A 16,108-nucleotide genomic window follows, 5' to 3' on the forward strand; every position below is an offset into this window, starting at 1 on the left:
AAAACAAAATACCACAACAGCAAATGATCGCACTGGGTTATCTAGTAGCCTCTTATAGACACAGTTTATGATTGCCCTTATAGCGAATTGAACCATGTCCTCAAGTCTAATACCAAAGTCGTTAGATGTTCTGTAAAGAGAACTTTGGCTTAACCATAATATGTCTGACTATTAAGCATTTTTTATCCATATCTTGAAATTTATAGCTAGTGGATTTTTTTTATTATTATTAAATGTTGTACAAACATCATTATTTAAGCTACCTTGGATTCAGAGGTGCCATTAGAATCTGAACAAATGGTGCATAATAAATTTATATTTAAAAGTGGTTAATTAGTAGTGTTCTAGGCAAAATATTAATGAGAAGGTTTTTTTTAATGTATCCCTTTTTCTGAATTCATGATGCTCTCAATGAAGTGCAAAGAGTAAAAACTCTCTGATTAAAAACCCCAAACAAACCAAAACAAACTCAAACCACTTCTCAATAATTCCTGAAAGTTAATTTAGTCCAAGTAGCCTGAGAGCTAGGTAGGTGCAGTTTAGCTCCTGTGTCTGTGTTGATGTTTAGAATGTAGATTAGTGTTTTAAACCTCTGTTGTACATCAGAAGCTTTGATATCCTGTGTACCTTTGATCTCTAGAAAGCTTCTAACTTGAGGATAGCTCATGGAGTCGTCTGCAAATGTTACGAGATACACTCTCATGTTCTATTATTTTTTTAATGAGTGCAACCTTCTTCCCCAGGCAGGGATCAGGGCTGAGTTGTGCTAGGTATTGTACAATGCATATTAAAATTTCTGCTATCATACCGTGCCCAGTAAATGCTAAAACCCTACAGAGAAGTATATGTATACTTATGATTTATGGTTTACAGACTCACAAAATTGTCAGTCCTAATCGGCTTCAGTTAATTGCAGTTAAATGCAAATGCATATGTCTTCCTAATGAAGTTCCTCACCTTGTTAATATTCTCTCTTCTCTAGTCTTAGATTGGGCTAGATTGCTGCTATCTGTTAAAAAAAGGTAATGGAAGAGGAGTTTGGATTTTTTTAATATGTTTTTCAGGTTATGTAACAAATCTTCCTTTAATTTAGTAGCTTACTTTTCTGAGACATGGTCCTTACGGCTTTTCAAGGATACGTTAAAGAATGTGTATCTATTTTAACATTTTATTTTGGCTAAAACACCAATTTAATCTAGTGGGAGTACATCATTATTTAGCCAATAAAAACCCCAAACAATGACTTGTAGTGAGAAACAACCTATGTTTTGCTTAAATCTTAATTATCTGCAAAGCATTTCCCACACAGAATCCACCCAACTGACAGGAGATAGCATTAGATTCCAAAGGCTGAAAGCTGCTTTGCTTTCAAGTCAAACCTGTAGGGAGCAGATAATAGGCTTTATACTATATTGTCCTGGTTTTATGGATTTTTATGGTGGGTTTTATACCGTGGACCTTCTTGACTAGACGCAGTGTCAAAGTACTTGAGAAATACAAAGCTTTAGGAGAGACTGAAGTGTAACTTTTAGCTGCTATAAGAGTCAGCTTTCTAAATATGGAGTGTGATTTTGTGGCCCCAAACCACAACACCTATCAAAATGGGATTAAATTTAAATGTACTCAAGAATGACTCTTGCAGTGTACTTCTCAGCCCCCTTCTCTCCATCTGTAGCTGGTGGGAGTTGAGCTTACTGAGAATTTTGCTGAGAATGCTTAACACCTTGCAGATGTTTCAATTTGAATCCCATTTTTAATAGGTATAAAGTATATCTATGATATTTATATCTAGATATAAATATATAGATATAGATATAAAAAATACTGGTTGGCTGTAAAATGTAATATATTTGAAAGCCATGTTGCAAGAGCCGTTTGAAACAAAATGTGTACTTATTTCAGCTGACTTTATACTTCTTTAGACGAATTTTCCAACTCTGCAGGGTTGCAACTTTTAAAAATAGATTGGCTGCAACGGAATCCTTTATTCTTTTCAAATTACTGATGGAAGTGTTTCAGAGATCACGCAAGCAGAGAGCTGACCCTGAAGCAGGACCAGGTTGGTTGGAACTCCTGAGAGGTGGACGTATCTGTACAGGCATGAGTCTGTAGTGTTAACTGCAGCATGGTAGTGCAGGCACCTCTTCAAACACTTCTCCTTTAACTCAACACCAAGGCAAGTAGTGGATGGACAAGGACAAACTATAGAGGATCCTCACCTCTGCCTTCAGTATCTTAGGTAGCACAAGAACAACCGCAGACCACACTGTCCCTGTCAGAGTCATCCTCTAGGTCTTTCTTTCTCCCGTAGAGCATATCTGTGGATTATTTTGGCAAATCCAGGCAGGCTTTTGAAACTTTTTTGGTATTCATCTCCTACGATTCATCCCTCCTACTCTCGTAACATCATTCTCTATATGCCTATCCAAATAAGAGAGAAAACTTTTATTATTTTCACAGTGACAGCATTAACAACTTGAGAGATGCTGAATACAAACACTGGTTTTGCAAGGGAACGTTTATATAAATGATGGCTTGATTGCATGTAGTGGAAATAGTAAATCCATCACTAATGGGAAGGCATTCTATTAGGAAAACAATTTTGCAGGACTGTTCTACAGTGCAACCAAAATTCTGGAAAGGTTTGCCCTAAGTTAATAATTGGGAACATTGCTGAAAAATGGTGAACATTTTTAAGGAAGATGGACATTTTCTCTAAACCAGACATCATTTTAGAGCTTGGAAAGATAAGCAGTCTCTTAAATATCTGCCTTGCAAATATGAACCTTGGTCAAGAGAAAAGAAATCAGAGAGACTGCAGCAAGTGCTGTATAAGGCTGTTGCCTCTGGCATGAAATGCTTAGTGTTGTTACAAACTATATTCAAACAAAATGAGAACACAAGACCTTTTACTGGCCTGAAGTTTGAAATAAATAATTTTTTCTTTATTATTATTTTTTTTAAATTTATTTTGTCTGATTTCTGGTAGTGAAGTATGCCCTGTGCTAACATTTTAAGGCTGTGACGTGATAGGTAAGGTAGCATCATATCTTCCAGGACTGACCAGAGATTAAAGTTCCCCACCCCTAGTCTGTCAAAGTGAATGAAACTTATTCTGTTGACTTAATTGGACCCATTTTACTCAAGCCTGGTCTGAGGGGGAAGATGGATATCTAGCTTCTGTGCTTTATGAATCAAATTTATTTTCAATACATTTAAAAGTCATCTTGTTCCATTAGGGCGAGTTACTAGCAAATAGAAACATGATAGAGAAAAAAATGGATTTACAAATGCATTTGAAGAGCACAATAAAACGCTGACGTTCACGGATCACTCACAGGGCCAGTCAGAGCAAATGCCTCAGAACAGCTCATTATACCACCACAAATGTCTCTAATAGCGTCTACAGCTTTATATTGGAACTTGATTGAACCTATTTCCAATAATGCCTTTCACAGAGAACACCCAAGACTTCAATTTTGTAGAGACTTTGAAACGTCGGCGTGAGATCAAAATGTAATTGAAGCTGGGAAAATTATTAACACCATAGACTCTGTGAGTCCCAGCTCTCTATTCAAGCTCCTGGGACCTGATTCAACTGCATCATTCAAGCCCTGATAATGTGATAATACAGATAACAACAGAGGTGCTAGACGACTGCTTAAAAGCAAGCAGTTAATGAGCTCTCCTTGCAGGGCAAAGGAAGGGCAAGAGCCCTGCCTGACCTCCTAAGCAAACCAGGGTGCAGGGGTCAAAGACGTGCAAACCACTGTACGGTGGCACAGAGGCCTTCCGTAAGGTTGCAGCTCCTCTTTCCACGTACAATCTTGTCAGATTAGCGAGCAAAGCTGTAGAGCAGGCGGAGGCAACGTTTTCGATGTGCCAGGACACGGCGGCCGAGCAAATGCAAAGGGGGAGGCAGCTCATAATGACTTTATTCTCGAAGAATATTTTGAGAGGAATGGTTTTCAACTTGCCTTCCCCCTAGGACCCTGCAACTCAGTGGCCTATCCCTACCTTTTTTGAATCATTAAATCCACATTTGGTTTATAGTAACTATCTTTTTGTTTATTTAGAGAAAAATAAAGGACTAGAGAAGCAAAAACTACAGCAAACCATATATAAATCTTATGAATATTTTATTGAGAAAATATTTTATTTGACCCAGCGTCTAAAATTATTAATAGTTATTGTGAAAATGTAACGGTTAAAACCAATCTCCACTGTATCACTTTTAATTTGATTTACAAAATGTTTTCATGATAATAGACTTCAATGTATAGTTGTTCCAAATCATGACATTTTCAAAAGGAATTCTATTTTCTTGATGTGTGATAATGTTATTTCATTGTCATCTCTTCAAATCATCGCCCAGCACTGTGTCAGGCATGTGGGTGTCGAGATCACTGTTCTCTATTGAGTGTGAGAGATGAAAATACATCTTAGAAATCTTTCACTACTGTCATTTCGGAAAGTGGCGATGACCAGTGTATGTGGGCTGTATCTCATCATGCTGCCTCAATTCAATGTCATGCTATTGAACATCACAGTGTCACAGTGTTCTCCTCCTTGACACCTACTCCTGTTTCAGGACTATATTTAATAGAAAGAAGCTATTATTCTCTTTTTTTCAAAGCGATTTGAGTGTCTTTTCTCTGCTGAGAGACATCAAATGTAGAAGCCCTTTTGTTAATCATGAAGGACATTAAAGGTAGGGTTGTGCAAAAAACAGGAGAGCACTCAGTTCCATATGGGCTGAAACTGGGACCCTGCATCATTTCAAAATTTCCACCTTTTCTATCATTTCCCTATCATTTCCAGACATGTCACTGCACTATTAGCTGTGCCAAGTGCTATTTGATTAGATTGTGGAAGCAAGGGATCAAGTTTCTGCCCTGTGGTGGTAGCCCGGATTACAATCAACTATCAAAAGCTCTATTTAATTACAGTTAACATTAGGGCGTGATTGTTTCTATGTACTCAAAAATTTCTGAGCATTTCTGTGCTTAAAGGTATACAAATAAAGGCAAAGAAGGAAAGATTTGTGCATGCCTTCCTACTTGTTTATAGTAACTATCTTTTTGTTTATTTAGGGATCAGCAGCGCTTTCATTTCCCTCTTTAGAAGGTATCTGCATTCAGAAATTTGTTTTTTGTTATACACTTTCAATATAATTCTTCTTTTCTTAAGTAGCAATTTCATTGACAGGGCTGACTGTCACAATATTCCATACATTTGTGAAATTATTTTGTCTTAACACAGCTAAACTCTCTGAAATTAAAATGATGGTATGAGACACTCACTCTAAGACTAAAATGCACAGAAAACACAACTGATAGATAACTGCTGCTACAGGAAGAAACCTCCGTGTAGCTACCATTTGGCTGATAATGTCTTAAAATAGTTTTGATTTCCTGCACAGACTTGTACAAAACCATCTTTAATAAACACGAAGAAAAATGCTTAAAAAGATTTAAAAACATTCAAAAAATTTTATTATACTTATGATACTTATGATATTGTCAATAAATTTTTTCATCAAACCACCATAAAAATACAATTTGAAATACAGCTCAAAGTTCATATTCGTATTTCATATTCATATTTTGACTTTTTGCCATTTCAGTGGTATTTCTTCAACAAACTAAAGGTTAAAGCTCTTATTAAATTTGAATTCCATAACAGGACCTTAATCGTAATGCTGCTACTTTGATACTGCAATATAAATAGTCACCACTGTGCCAAATTTCACATTGTTGCTCACTGAATGTTGCAGTTACTTATTCCTGCTAACTTGTTCTTATTACATCCTACTAACTTATTATTGTCATAATCTGGTGTTATCTAGGCACAAGTCCCATCAGTCTTACTGTATTTCACAGGGATGTCTGAGGGCCACATAAATCTTTTTTTAATATGTTAAGCTGGAGTTGAGGTGGCCTCCAGCACATATGTTTTTGATCTATGGGCAACCACAAATCTCATTAAAGACAATGCACCCGCTAGATACCTGTCACTTACATTAAAATAATGAACAATTAAATAGGTCATTCCTTAGTGATAGATAGAAAAGACCAAGGACTTTTCATCATGTAAATGCCTGGACTGGAATTTTAACAGTTTGGAATATCATTCCTTCCCACCCTCCACTTCCACCCCTTCATGGAACAGGTTTCAGTGGCAAGTGGAGAAAAATCAGAGAAGCAAAAATACAAGTGAAAAGCAACCAGAGAAAAAAAAAAAGAAATTCAGTTTTTATCATGGCCTTAGGAGAAAATCAACAGATGGAATTTCTTTTTGAGAGAATTTTTGGAAGAAAAAGCATGGTTGGATCACAAACAAGAAAACGGGCTTATGTTTTCTGGACCTCCTGTATTCAGTAAAATAAGTGTTTGTATTCATAGATTTTTAAGTCAACTGAAAGGGATCAGATAACTACAATTTGCTTTAACAAAATATTTTCCAAACAAAACCGACTTGCACAGATTGTTTAAAACTCAACTAAGCCCTTGAGCTGAAAAGTGTCTCTTAGTGTGAAATTCCAGGGTCACTGAAACAAACCCAGCTTTATCAAAATTTTTTATCTCGGTTTAATGTTTTAGTTCAAGTTGTGTCTCCCAGTGAACAGATCTTTCTAGATTTATTGTGTAAAATATGAATTTAAATTATTAACAGATGGTGTTAAAAATGAAAGGAGTTTGTTTCATTTGCTTTGTACTTCAACTCCCTAAAGACATTTATTTTAGGGTCGTGAACCTTATTCATATGACTATGTGCTCTTTTTCATCTCTTAAGACAGGAGAAAATATTTTCTCAATTTTCTGTTTGCAGGAAGAGTACTCGTTCCTTCATGCTAATTTAATTTTAAATTTGCTTATTGTGATTGTCTTGAGATAGGCTCTTACTTCACAGGAAAAAGGAGTAAAATTTCATGCTCATGGAGTTTGTCTTCCACAGTCCATCTTTGTATGTTTATGTATGGACAGTCTAAGGGCCACAGACACCCCCTTATTGTGTCTGCCCTGATTTCAGGTTAGTGCCATGATAGCGTGGACAATTTTGTTTCTTAGAAACTCCAGCTATATAGTTTTTATAAAAAGACTTTTAGTTTTCAGAATACTGATTGATGGGTACAAACTCTATACTTGATTTGTAAAGAACAAGCCATCATGCCTGCCCTAAAGAGGGACCTAATTTTTGCTTTACATTTACTTTAGTATCAAAAAAATTTATATCCTTCAATATTAGGAAAATAAATAGGAAAAAGCTGCACCTACTTTTCCTGATTTTTAATGTGTAATAGGGAAATTATAACAAATAATAGGCTAATAATAATAGTCAAATCTAGTGGTCAGTATATTTATACGCTGGTTGCAATTGGTGTTGCTTCATTCTGTTTGTATTGACCTCAGTTGCAAAGGGTCACTTTTATATGTAGAGAGCAACACGTACCATGTAAGGATTATTGCTGTTAATAGAACTTAAACAACAAAAAAGGGAGAAGATAACAGACACACTGAGGCCAATGGGAAGACTAAAAGGGGATTGAGATTTCTTCTAAATTAAAAAAAACCCTGGCAAATGTTAAGGAGTATTTACCAAATGCCACAGCAACACCTGTTAAACAAAAGATAGGGCAACATTACTGAGATATTTTATATTTGACTTTTGTTGTTTATTTTAATTGGGATTTTTTTTTTTCATCTAAATTCAGTTATGCCATGTTACCTTTCCAAATACGAAAGGGTATGAGTCTTTGTGATATATCATGTGTGCCTGTGCAGATTATGGCTACTTGATCGATTGAGTTCGGTTTCCTCAGAAAAAGCCATTTCGCTTTGTTTGTTTCTTTTTAACCAGTTAGGAAAGGATCACCAGATCAGGTACGCTGAACTAATGCAACAATCCAAAGGAATGAATTCAGTAGCACGCTCTTCCTTGAATAATTATATATCTTGGCGTTTCTGAGAATGCATCCTTTCCTGCTACTTGTTATTTTGGTTATTTCTACAAAGCAGTTTCATGGTGCTCACTCTTTGTTAGGACAAACAGATCAAAACAAGGACAAGACTGGTCTTGCATTGGACAAGACAGTAGACAACGGCTGTGTCTATTTTTAATCAAATTTATTTCCATTGGAAAAAGTGTCTCAGAAGCCCTTTTCCTGTTTGTTCCCAGAGGACGTCTCTGCCTTTCACACCGTGGAGGTGCTACTCAGAGCAGCTCTGTGGTACTCTGACAATGCTCTGCTGAATTTATTTTGCTATTTCTATGTCTTGCCTCCATTGCTTTTTCAGTGATGGTTCTGGATGCCAGAAAGTGCACATTTGATTTCCAAGACAGCTCAGTAGGAATGTGTCTGACAATTGATATTATAGTGATTTGCAGCTCCAAATTAAACAAGCAGGCATCAGAGTTTGCAGCTATCCAAATATCTGCCTGGTATTATATGAAAGAGAAAGTAGGAGACCAGATTTCTCTGTGGTTTGACTCTATCAGCTGCACCGACTGAAGGGACAGATGGTTTTGGTAATTTTTGTGGAGAGTATGGGAGCAGTCTGTTGAATCCAGTGAAATCAGTGCAGTATTCCCAGAGGTTTCAGTATAACTGAGCTTCTCCCAAAGTCTCTGATCCCTCAAACTTCAATTCCCTATCACGGTCAGTGTGAAAAGAAGGCTTCTGGTATGTCCTGTACAAGAAAAAAATTATATATGATGAGGCTGATCATAAGTGATGTTGACCCTGAGTTGGGCAATAGGAGCTACTTGTGTGTTTGGGAGCTGTGGATGTGTGTGATGTTGTCAGGCTGAAACTTTACAGTCTTCACCCTGGTGCAAGCTGTGGTTTTGTACTGAGAGATGTTGTGGGGTTGGGAGCAAAATAAAGAGTCACAGTACCTGAATTCACTGTCAGTCAGGGATATCTGGAGGAAATCTATAATTCTGCTTATGTTTTGCCATGGTTCCACCACTGCTTCCTCCTTGTAAAGACTAGAAATGAATCCATTGATTTAAACCCATGCTGCTGCTTTAACTTCCTCGGCCTGACAATTTTAAGCACCCAGGTGGTGTCTGACATCAATCGGGGATTCCTGAGTAGATTTTTGCACCGGAGCTAGTTCAAAAGCTCTGTTTGAAGGACATTTTCTTGTAGAGGTTCTTTGAAATTCTGAGGAATTAAAATGATGAAAGATGGCTCTAGTCTGTGAAGGGAGGCAGATGATTGTTTCATGCGCTCTTATTTTTTGTGATCCGTCGATTTTTCTGCTTGCGCATTGACTAGATACTGCTATAAAATGTATTTAATAAAAATAAAATACAAAGAAAAATTTTTAAAGTTATTAAATGTTGATAATAAAACCTATTAAAGACCAGAAAAATAATTTTTTTGATCTAAGTATATTCTGTGGGTGATGGCTCGATGTTCTGGTCAGTACTTTGTTATTGGAACGTCCTTCCTGCAGAAAGAAAAGCCACAAACCATAGATTTGTTAAAACGTCTTTCTTGGTTGCAGTAAAAGCTGTTTACAGGCTATTTCTTATAAGGAGAAAATGAAGGAGAGTAAGATTTTTTTTATTTACTGGTAAAAACTATCAATATCTCTTTTTTTTTTTTTTTTTTTTTTTTAAAAACCAGTGAGGTGGCAAGGAAAAGGAAAGAAAGAGAAGAGCAAAGAAAATGATGTATTTTCTGAAATAAGTGCAAATTTATTTTGTCCCAAACCCTGTAATTTTTTTTTATATCCTCTATTGGAAAACGAAACAGAAGGAAAATCCCTCAACACCTTCAAAACTTTTCTTCTACAGTCAGTAAAAGTGTATCTCATGGAAAAACAGTTACCTGTAAGTATATTTGATATACTAAGTATAAATTAGTATAATTAATCTGCTTCTTTTTAGGATGCTGTCATCTTAAGATGTTGTCATTCACTCAAACAATTATATTTCCTGTATTTTATATTTATTAGGAGGCAGCTAAATGCTCTTTTTGTTACCTGTTGCTGTTAGTACGTCTAGATTTCAGATTCGCTTACTGTGTTTGGTCCAAGTCTAATTAATCTGAAGCTAAATTGTACTGCATACTTCTCTCCCGTGCCCAAGCCCAAGGTATTGCCTGCCAGAGCGATGCTGAACCACAGTCAGGCTTCAAGATAGAGATTTTCAAAAGCTTAGAGGCCTTAGTTAAATTGTACCTTATTTCAGTCTCTATTTCCAAGTGTAAAAGATGCTTCTCAATTTATTCCACAAAAAGTAGGGGAATATTTTCCCATATTTATTCCAGAATGACCAAATAACCAGGTGCTCCTTTGGGAAATCAAACTTCATGGTATTGGTCTGCTAAATTTTGGAGAGGCTTTGATCTTACCCTGTCTAGAAAATGGCCCCTGGCATGTAATGATCTATGGTAAACCTGAACAGTGCCACTGCCAGGTCCCAGCAACAATTTGTTGTTTCTCCTATTGGGAAAACAGTTGCACAGTGTTGTAGTGATCTGCTGACTTAAATACAGCATCTTCAATGCTCCCTCCAGAACCTTTATTTTATATCTAATCAACTATGGATTTTTATTTTTTTTTTTGTCTCTACAATTTATTCTGATCAGAAATCCCATCCCAGATCAGAAAAACCCTCCTGAGCAAAAAACCTGTGTTGAAACCAATATATGTCTAGAAGTCATGCTGCATTAGAAAAAAGTCATTTTGGTGAGAAAATCATTTATTGGAAATGTTTCTATGAATTCTAGAAATATCCCAGTGGATTTATAGGATCTGAACCATTTGGGAGATGATAAATTTGACCCTTAAGATGGCTACTCTACATAAAATTCATAGCTGAACACCAGGAAAAAAACAATCTACCTTTCCTACATGACAAAACCAACTCATGTGTCACCGTAGAAGTTGTGCGCTATCTTCACGACCCATTAAGAATAACTTCAAATTAACTTCACTGTCTGTTTTCAAAATTCTGTTGTTATCTGATCCTCAGAGCTTTATTCTAGTTTTGGTTTGATCAGCCCAAATTCATTACCGTAACTTCATTTTTTTTTTTTTTCAGATTTTGGAGCAGGTTGTTTGTGGGATGTCCTGTTGGATGTTTTGTCCAGTGCTGTCTGTACTTATGTATTGCAGATATTTATGAAGAGCAAAAACCCCTCATATCTCATCTGCACTTGCTTGTTTTTCAGTCTCACTCCTCACGCCTCTTCAGTGTTTTCCTCAGAGCTGTACCACCCGTATGCACACGGTTCACGTGTTCTGAACTTGAAAATCTGCTGTTTATCTGGTTTTATGGAAATTTCTGGTAGTGTCTATTTTTTTCTTAGTTAAAAAAAATCTGTTGCCAAACTTCCATTTACTCAAAGATCCTTCACAGTATTGTGCTGCATTGAATGCATAATGTGTATCCGGTGTCTTACAGATCCATCTGAATTTAAGAAACCATGTTTGGTTTAAATGAACAAGCATTGCTTTGTGTTTTGAAATAACTTAAGATCCTTTGAAGAAGTTGAGGGTTTCGTTACTGAAAATTCTTTTCCTGTGTGATACAGCTACTCTACAAAGACAACATTTTACAAGGTGACCAGTGTCATGCTGTGATTTTCCATAACTCTTTAGCACTGAGCTACTGTGAGCGTTATTATCTCTTGAGCCAATCACGTATTTCTCAATATTTTATCCAAGCTGACTATCTGATATTACCAGTGCTCTGAAGGTTTCTGTCCTTAGCCTTCAGTTATTTTATGTCCATGTACTTCCAGTCTCATTACTACTCATCTAGCTTTCTGTAGGTGGCAGCAAGAATATTGTTCTGCTGATGCTCTTTCATCTCTCTAAAAATGTTTGTTCTGGACCTAACCCAAGGAATGTGCAAATAGGTGTTTTACTGCAGAGCAAATACTTAGCAAACACGTTGAGTTCTGGGTATGACAGGAACACATGACTTTCCTCAAATACACATTCAGAGAACAAAATAGCAGTAGATCCATTGTTTGAAAGAAATCACTGCGTCAGTTTAGTGGTTATGATGAGAGAGAGTACAATCTGTGACAAGGGAGCTACATCCTATCTCAGATTTCTAGTCTGAAACTACCAGCACACCAAGGCCCTAGGGCATCTCTGTAATGGCTCATACCGAGTCCCTACACAATCTCCAGAACAGCAAAAGATAAGAGGAGAGAGGATGAGAAATAATATGGGTGGAATGAAGTGCAGAAAAGGTAGGTGTGGATAAGGAATAACGTGCACTTGGGTATTTGCTGGTAAAATTGCTCTGAAGCAGCTGCTATAACTTAGCATGATGCTGAGGATCCCTAAAGCAGCCATAAATTCCAAGTAACTTAAGTTGTTCCCTAGTTTCAGCAATGTTCTGTATAGTCTGTCCTATGCATATTGCTCAGAGCATTTAAGAAGCAACAAATTCTGTCTCTTTCCTGGTCTCTGAAGGTACCAACCTATCTCTTGAGTAATGTGGTGAGAGATCTGCATGACGAACAGTTTTACTCCGTTACCCTTCCCATTATCATCCAAATGGGCCCTTGCATTTTACACAACATACTTATCCTCAAATGTCCTCTGCTGAAAGTTATGCCCTATTCAAAGGATCTTCTTATTCCATCACATTCCCTTTTCACAGAATCACAGAATCAACTAGGTTGGAAAGGGCCTTGAAGATCATCCAGTCCAACCACTAACCCAACATTGACAGTTCCCAACTACACCAGATCACTCAGCGCTAAGTCGACCTGACTCTTAAGCCCCTCCAGGGATGGGGACTCCACCACCTCCCTGGGCAGCCCATTCCAATGCCCAACAGCCCCTTCTGCAAAGAAATGCTTCCTGATATCCAGTCTAAACCTCCCCTGGCACAACTTAAGGCCATTCCCTCTTGTCCTGTCGCTTATTACTTGGTTAAAGAGACTCATCCCCCCTCTCTGCCCCCTTCTGGCAGGGAGCTGCAGAGGGCCAGGAGGTCTCCCCTCAGCCTCCTCTTCTCCAGACTGAACCCCCCCAGTTCCCTCAGCCGCTCCCCAGCAGACCTGTGCTCCAGACCCTGCACCAGCTCTGTTGCCCTTCTCTGGCCACACTCGAGTCATTCAATGGCCTTTTTGGGGTGAGGGGCCCAGAACTGAACACAGGAATTGAGGGGCGGCCTCCCCAGTGCCGAGCCAGGGGTCAGATCCCTTCCCTGTCCCTGCTGGCCACGCCAGTGCTGACACAAGCCAGGATGCCATTGGCCTTCTTGGCCCCCTGGGCACACTGCTGGCTCCTGTTCAGCCGGCTGTCAATCAAGAGACCCACATCCCTCTCTGACTGGCATATTTTTGAAAAATATGAGGCTGACTACCCTCCTGAACCAAATCCTCTCTGTTCTTTGTCTTTGCACTCAGGGTTGTGATCCCACATATATGTCTGTGTGTCAAGATTCAGGACCTTCTCACAGTGGTTTTCTGCAAGCCCTGTCCCATGGACACCATGCTGTGACATGGCAGGTTTCCATAGGTTTGCCCAAACTGTCAGGACTCTCCTTTTCATCTGCCTGATTCAACATGGAGTTACTCCTGTTTCCAATTCTGTCAGCGAATGGAGAAACAACACTTGTGTCTGTGGTTACATCATGTAGGTTACTTCAGACTCAGTCATCTGATGGTAATTATAAAGCAATCACAGTAATAGAAGAAATTGTTCCACTCTCAAGAATTAAATGAAAAACTAGATAGTGAAGTGTCTTTGCAAATCTGAGCTGGTAATATCAAGTTGGGAACACTGTTCATATAGTCTTGCAAAAAAGTTACTCTGACATCAATTGACATAGGAATTTTAACAAGTCTTCAGACAGAAAATAGGATTTTAATTTCAGAAGTAATCAAATCTGAATTGTTTTGACTCTGACCTAAAAAAAAAAAAAAAAGCAGCAAATTTGAAAGAGTAGATGGTCCTACTGGGATTTGGTAACATTTCACAGCAAACAAGGATGTGACTCATGCTGTTCAGGAGGGCTGGATCCTGTCACCTGCAAGTATCTGCTCTCTCAAGTCTCACTCCAGGCTCTCCTTCAGGCATGCACTACATAACAACACAAGTCCTGCTGTCTAAAGCAGGGAGTTTTTCTTATCTCTATTCTCTCTCTTCTGTTTTTTGTCTGTACAGCATCAGCACCATGGTGCTGCTGCGGTGTGCAGGGGAGGGAGGATTGAGGCTGTAAGTATGAACGGTGGTCCGCTGTATTTAACGTGCAAAGCAGTAGGGATTGCTTAGAAGGCAAAAGAATAAGAACAAGATCATATTTTTAAAAAAAGAATCTTCTACCTAGTGTCAAGCAATATAAGATTTTCTTTTTTGTTCTCAGCTGCAGGGAATGCCTCGGGAAGCAGAGCACTCAAGCTTTTAATTTACTTTCCTCTTGACTCTAAGTACGTTGCAGTGGAAGCAGACTACAGAGCCTCACTGTTGGTCTATCTTATAATTGTTCTTGTCTGAAGGAATTACACTTTACTGCTAACTGCAGTATGCTGCTGCTTTGCTATTTATCCTCATGAATAAATGACCAGGAAGAAGTTGAAATGGAATCCTCATTTTCATCATGTGTAAAATATACCTGCACCCTTTATGCAGTACATTAATCAGCTGAACTCTCACCTTACTGCCCATGAGTAAGCAATTTCCTTGTTTATTTTGCCACAAAAAGAAAGGGCATGGAGAAATACAGGACTAACTTAGTGTTGTACGAAGTGGCAGAAAACGGCCAGCTTCTGCCCATTGAAAAGACAAATGCTTCTCTGTATCCCCAATGCAAAATACTCATCCTGTAGCACGCTTGCAGTGAAGTGTGCCAACAGGAGCAGCTGTTTCTTCTGTCTGTCTACGACTGCTTGACTATAGCTGCTTAAACACTTTACAGTCACCGAAAGAGCTCTGGAGTCTGATCAGAGAAAGTCAAAATAGAAATAGTCTCAAAACCAGAGATTTTAATCCTATTTGCCTCCACAATATATAAAATTGTATCTTCAGAAATTGTTTTCCAGAGAAAAACACAAAAGCTTCTTTTCTGTGAGAGAAGCTTTGGGTTTATTTGGGAGGGAATGAAGTTGCCTCTGTCACACGGCAGTTGAACCTGCGCTGGGCTTTTGCGTGTTCTGATGGCGCTCTGTAAGACATTCATCTGCGTTAGAAGAGGTGAATGTCTTATTTTCTTCATTTCTCTTTTCCCCATACCTTAGTTTTGAATCAGCTTACCAGTCTGAGCTTGCAAATGTCCCAAACTTAAGCCTAAACTTTTTTTTACTTTCTGCTGGACTTTTACTTCCTCTTGAACATCTAGGCATATATATATATATATATATATATATACACATATATATATATATACATATATATATATGAAAAAAAGAAAATATATAAACCCATTCAGGACTGATGGGTAAGGGGTAGAGAGGGCTGTTAATTCCTTTCTCCCAGGAGAAACACATTCTCTGTCCAGCTCACATGATGTGCTTCCTCTGCTCCTTGGAGCTAAAGCTGTAGCTCACTTCCATGCAGATTTCCAGAACTTGTTTGTGAAAGGCTGAATCTCACCTGAGCAGGAAAATGTTCAGTAGCTTACCGTGAAATAAATCATAAATTGTAGAATCATAGAATGGTTTGGGTTGGAAAGGACTTAAAGATCATCCAATTTCAACCCCCTGCCCCAGGCAGGGCCACCTTCCACCAGCCCAGGTTGCCCAAAGCCCCGTCCAACCTGGCCTTGAACCCTGCCAGGGAGGGGGCAGCCACAGCTTCTCTGGGCAACCTGTGCCAGGGCCTCACCCCCCTCACAGGGAAGAATTTCTTCCTTACATCTCATCTAAATCTCCCCTCTTTCAGTTTAAACCCGTGACCCCTTGTCCTATCCCCACACCCCTGATCAAGAGTCCCTCCCCCCTTTCCCGCAGCCCCTTTCAGCCCTGGGGGACCGCTCTAAGGTCTCCCCGCAGCCTTCTCTTCTCCAGCTGAACCCCCCAACTCTCTCAGCCTGTCCTCACAGGGGGGGCTCCAGCCCCCCCAGCATCTCCGTGGCCTCCTCTGGCCCCGCTCGAGCAGGTCCGTGTCCTTCTGCTGTTGGTGCCCCA

This window comes from Athene cunicularia, assembly GCF_003259725.1.
Source record: "Athene cunicularia isolate RWA chromosome 6 unlocalized genomic scaffold, athCun1 chr6_part1, whole genome shotgun sequence".
Classification (NCBI taxonomy): domain Eukaryota; kingdom Metazoa; phylum Chordata; class Aves; order Strigiformes; family Strigidae; genus Athene; species Athene cunicularia.